Source organism: Vitis vinifera, chromosome 18 (genome assembly GCF_030704535.1).
Source record: "Vitis vinifera cultivar Pinot Noir 40024 chromosome 18, ASM3070453v1".
Taxonomy (NCBI): domain Eukaryota; kingdom Viridiplantae; phylum Streptophyta; class Magnoliopsida; order Vitales; family Vitaceae; genus Vitis; species Vitis vinifera.
Window position 1 is genome coordinate 16314522 of NC_081822.1, and position 6254 is coordinate 16320775.

Sequence of the window (6254 nt, forward strand, 5' to 3'; positions counted from 1 at the left end):
ATGAGCTTAGGGCTCTAAATGAAAAATAAAAGACTCTAGGTTATAAATGAGATAAACAACACTTGGTCATGAGCTCTGGGCTCTAAGTGGAACCTAAATCACTCTAGGTCATAAATGATAAAAATGACTCTAGGTCGCGAGCTAAGGGCTCTAAATGGAAAACAAATGACTTTGGATCATAGATGAGAAACACGAGTCTTGGTCTCTAGCTGATTCGTCCCAAATTGGTGTCTTCTGATTCAGTCCTCAGACAAGAGTTATCTACAAAATTTATAAGCCTATTTCACCATATACTAGGGTAGCATAGCTAGCATAGCATAGTGGTGGTTCTAGGATCGTTCACTGGGATGGGTTTTCATTTCACACCTGATATTAGTTTAAAGAATTGGATTGGTGCTTTTTTCTTTTCTAAGTTAGCTTTAAAAGAAAACATAAACTTTGGTTTGAAAAAGGTTGGTTTTAAACTGACCAAAAATAGTAACTGGTTTTAATTACAAAGAAAAGGGTCTCTTGGAGTTTTAGGTCACTAAGTTCAGGCCCCTTATACAAAAGTGGAGATTCTGGATCTATCCTCGCATTAGGGATTTAACCTATAGTTATCCTCCCAACCGGTGTGTTACAGTTGCTTCTCATTAATGGTTTCAACGCTAAATCTCTCTCACTAATGTATCTTGTAATGGCTCGTACCTCTCACCTAGCATTTGCTATTCAAGGTGATCCTTAACCTCGGATTACCCTTAAAAAGCTCGCAAGAGATAACTAATGGATGTGTCCTTAGAGTCCAAAAGCTTACCAAGTGTTGGCTATTCTAGAAAATCTTACCTTTAAACCACCTCCCAAAGGCTCGCAATAGATAAACTAGTGTAACTCAATGGATGGAGTCCACTTGCCTTACCAAGTGTTAGCCCAGGTGATTTTAAGGAGTTTTAAGTTAACTAAAAATATAAAAACCATTAACGGGTCACAACTTCCTCTTCATTAAAAACTGAAACAAGGAAAACTCCCACTTTTGTAGTCGGGTCCCTTACCTAGCTCCCTTCAATCCAAGAAACAAAAAGCCTAGCCACTCATCCTCTGAGAAAACATCTTCAGAGGATGTTTGGCTAGAAAGAAAAATACAATCAAAACGAGTAGGTAAGGCAGAGCAAAGCTCTGTATATTTCTTACTAAAACATGTACAAGTGATCTCCTCTCCAATGTCTTCCTAGGTTCAGAGAGATGAGAGATATGAGAGATATATTACAAGGAGATATCTTAGGATATATAAAGAGAGATATTTTCAACCTCTTGATTAGATATCCTAAATATCTTAAAAGATCTTCAACTGATTACAAGGAAAGAATTGATAATTACACCAAATGTCTTAAGGTAAAAATCTAATGGAGTCGGTGTAAAATATCTAAATGGAAAAGAAATTACTCTGGGTGATAAATCAGATAAACGACTATAGGTCGTGAGCTCTGGGCTATAAATGGGACCCAAATCACTCTAGGTCATAAATGAGAAAAACTACTCTAGGTTGTGAGCTCAGGGCTCTAAGTGCAATAAAAATTATTCTAGGTCATAGATGAGATAAACGACTCCTGGTCTTAAGGTCAGGGCTCTAAATGGAAAAGAAATGACTCTGGAACATAAATTAGAAACAACGACTCTAGGTCATGAGCTTAGGGCTCTGAATTGGAAAAAACTGATTCTAGGTCATAGATGAGAAAAATGACTCTAGGTTATGAGCTCAGGGTTGTGAATGTAAAAGAGATAACTTGGGGTTATAAATGAAATAAACGAGTCTAGGTCATGTGCCCCGAGCTCTAAATGGAAACGAATTGACTTTGGGTCATAAAATAGAAAAACGACTTTGGGTCGTGAGCTTAGGTCTCTAAATGGAAAACAAATGACTCAGGGTCATAAACGAGAAAAATGACTTTGGGTTGTGAGCTTAGAGCTCTAAATGGAAAAGAAATGACTTGGGGTCCTAAATGAGAACAAACGACTATGGGTCGTGAGCTCAAGGCTTTAAATGGAAAAGAAATTACTCTAGGTTATAAATGAGAAAAATGACCCTAGGTCATGGGCAAAGGCCTCTAAATGGAAAAGAAATCACTCTGGGTCATAAATGAGAAAAACGACTTTGGGTCATGAGCTTCCAGCTCTAAATCGAAAAGAAATTACTCGGGCCACAAATGAGGAACACGACTCTAGGTCATGAGCTTCAGGGTCTAAATTGAAAAGAAATGACTCTGGGTCATAAATGAGAAAAATGACCTTAGCTCATGAGCTCAGATCTCTAAATGGAAAAGAAATGACTTTGGGTTAAAAATGAGATAAATGAACCTAGGTCGTGAGCTCCGAGCCCTAAATGGTAACGAAATGACTCTAGGTCATAAATGACAAAAATGCCTTTGGGCCATGTGCTCAGAGCTCTAAATGGAAAAGAAATGACTCTAGGTGATAAATAAGATAAATAAATGTAGGTCGTGAGCTTCGGGCTATAAATGGGACCCAAATCACTCTAGGTCGTAAATGAGAAAAACTACTCTAGGTCGTGAGCTAAGGGCTCTAAGTGGAATAGAAATTATTCTAGGTCATAGATGAGAAAAACGACTCCTGGTCTTGACGTCAGGGCTCTAAATGGAAAAGAAATGACTTTAGGACATAAATTAAAAACAACGACTCTAGGTCATCAGCTTAGGGCTCTAAATGGGAAAGAAGTGACTCTAGGTCATCGATGAGAAAAATGACTCTGGGTTCTGAGCTCAGGGTTGTTAATGTAAAAGAGATTACTCGGGGTTATAAATGAAATAAACGAGTCTAGCTTATGTGCCTCGAGCTCAAATGGAAGCGAATTGGCTTTGGGTAATAAAATAGAAAAACGACTCTGGGTCGTGAGCTTAGGTCTCTTCATGGAAAACAAATGACTCTAGGTCATAAATGAGAACAAAAGACTAGGGGTCGTGAGCTCAGGGCTCTAAATGGAAAAGAAATGACTCTGGGTCATAAATGAGAAAAATGACTCTAGGTCATGATCTTCAACCTCTAAATGGAAAACAAATTACTCTAGGTTATAAATGAGAAAAATGGCCCCAGGTCATGGGCAGAGGCCTCTAAATGGAAAAGAAATCACTCGGTGTCATAAATGAGAAAAACGACTTTGGGTCATGAGCTTCCATCTCTAAATCGAAAAGAAATTACTTGGGCCACAAATGAGAAACACGACTCTAGGTCATGAGCTTCAAGGTCTAAATTGAAAAGAAATGACTCTGGGTCATAAATGAGAAAAATGACCCTAGCTCATGAGCTCAGAGCTCTAAATGGAAAAAAAATGACTTTGGGTTAAAAATGAGATAAACGAACCTAGGTCGTGAGCTCCGAGCCCTAAATGGTAACGAAATGACAAAAATGACTTTGGGTCATGTGCTCAGAGCTCTAAATGGAAAAGAAATGACTCTAGGTGATAAATGAGATAAACGAATATAGGTCGTGAGCTTCGGGCTATAAATGGGACCCAAATCACTCTAGGTCATAAATGAGAAAAACTACTCTAAGTCGTGAGCTAAGGGCTCTAAGTGGAATAGAAATTATTCTGGGTCATAGATGAGAAAAACGACTCCTGGTCTTGAGGTCAAGGCTCTAAATGGAAAAGAAATGACTTTAGGACATAAATTAAAAATAACGACTCTACGTCATGAGATCAACGCTCTAAATGGGAAAGAAGTGACTCTAGGTCATAGATGAGAAAAATGACTCTGGGTTCTGAGCTAAGGGTTGTGAATGTAAAAGAGATGACTAGGGGTTATAAATGCAATAAACGAGTCTAGGTTATGTGTCTCGAGCTCTAAATGGAAGCGAATTGACTTTGGGTCATAAAAAAGAAAAACTACTCTGGGTCGTGAGCTTAGGTCTCTTAATGGAAAACAAATGACTTTGGGTCATCAATGAGAAAAATGACTTTGGGTTGTGAGCTCAAGGCTCTAAATGAAAAAGAAATGACTCTGGGTCATAAATGAGAAAAATGACTCTAGGTCATGATCTTCAACCTCTAAATGGAAAAGAAATTACTCTAGGTTATAAATGAGAAAAATGACCCAAGGTCATGGGTAGAGGCCTCTAAATGGAAAAGAAATCACTCTGGGTCATAAATGAGAAAAATGACTTTGGGTCATGAGCTTCCAGCTCTAAATCGAAAAGAAATTACTCAGGCCACAAATGAGGAACACGACTCTAGGTCATGAGCTTCAAGGTCTAAATTGAAAAGAAATGACTCTGGGTCATAAATGAGAAAATTGACTATAGGTTATGAGCTTAGGGCTCTAAATGGAAGAGAAATGACTCTAGGTCATAAATGAGAAACAACGACTCTATGTCATGAGCTAAGGGCTCTAAATGGAAAAGAAATGACACGAGGTCATAAATGAGAAAAAAACGATTATGGGTCGTGAGCTTAGGGCTGTAAATAAAAAAGAAATGACTGTAGGTCATAAATGAGAAATATTACTCTTGGTCGTGAGCTTCGGGCTCTAAATGGAAAAAAAATGACTCATGGTCATAAATGAAAAAAAAAACGACTATGGGTCGTCACCTCAGGGCTTTAAATTGAAAAGAAATGAATCTGGGTCATAACTAAGAAAAATGACTCTAGGTCATGAGCTTAGGGCTCTAAATGGAAAAGAAATGACTTTGGGTTATAAATGAGATAAACTAGTATTGGTCGTGAGCTCCAAGCTCTAAATGGAAACGAAATGACTCTAGGTCATAAATGAGAAAAACGACTTTCAACCATGAGTTTAGGGTTCTAAATGGAAAGCAAACGACTCTGGGTCATAAATGAGAAAAATGACTTTGGATGGTTAGCTCAGGGCTCTAAATGGAAAAGAAATGACTTTAGATCATAAATGAGAAAATCGACTCTAGATCATGAGCTCAGGGCTCTAAATGGAAAAGAAATGACTTTAGATCATAAATGAGAAAATCGACTCTAGATCATGAGCTCAGGGCTCTAAATGGAAAATAAATGACTCTGGGTCATGAATGAGAAAAAACGACTATGGGTCATGAGCTCAGGGCTCTAAATAGAAAAGAAATGACTCTGGGTCATAAATAAGAAAAACTACTCCGGGTTGTAAGCTCCGGGCTCTAAATGGAAAATAAATTACTCTATGTCATAAATGAAAAAAATGACTCTGAGTCATGCGGTTAGGGCTTTAAATGGAAAATAAATTACTCTAGGTCATAAATGAGAAAATTGACTCTGGGTCATGAGCTCATGGCTCTAAGTGGAAGAGAAATCACTCTGGGTCGTAAATTAGAAAAAAAAAAAAACGACTATGGGTTGTGAGCCGAGGGCTCTAAATGGAAAAGAAATGACTATAGGTCATTGATGAGAAAAACTACTCTCGGTCGTGAGCTCAAGGCCCTAATGGAAAAGAAATGACTCTGGGTGATAAATGAGATAAACGACTTTAGGTTGTGAACTTCGGGCTCTAAATGGAAATGAAATGACCCTAGGTCATAAATGAGAAAAACGACTCTAGGTCGTGAGCTCAAGTCTCTAAATTGAAAAGAAATGACTATGGGTGATAAATTAGATGAAAGACGCTAGGTTGTGAGCTCAAAGCTCTAAATGGAAACGAAATGTCCCTCGGTCATAAAAGAGAATAACGACTCTAGGTCATGAGCTAAGGGCTCTCAATGGAAAACAAATGACTCTAGGTCATAAATGAGGAAAACGACTTTGGGTCATGAGCTCAGGGCTTTGTATGGAAAAGAAATGACTCTAGTTCATAAATGAGAAAAAATGACTATGGGTCGTGAGCTCAAGGCTCTAAATTGAAAAGAAATTACTATAGTTCGTAAAAGAGAAAAACGACTCTAGGTCATGAGCTTTGAGCTATAAATGGAAAATAAATGAATTCGAGTCATAAATGAGAAAAATGACTCAAGGTTGTGAGCTCAGGGCTCTGAATGGAAAAGAAATCACTCAAGGTTATAAATGAGCTAAATGAGTCTAGGTCATGAGCTCCGAGCTCTAAATGGAAACGACATGACTCTGGAGCATAAATGAGAAAAAACGACTCTGGCTCATGAATGAGAAAAACGACTTTTGGTGGTGAGCTTAGGGCTCTAAATGGAAAAGAATTGACTGTGGGTCATAAATGAGAAAATTGACTTTATGTCATGAGCTTAGGGCTCTGAATGGAAGAGAAATGACTCTGGGTTATAAATCAGATAAACGAGTCTAGGTCGTGAGCTTAGGGCTC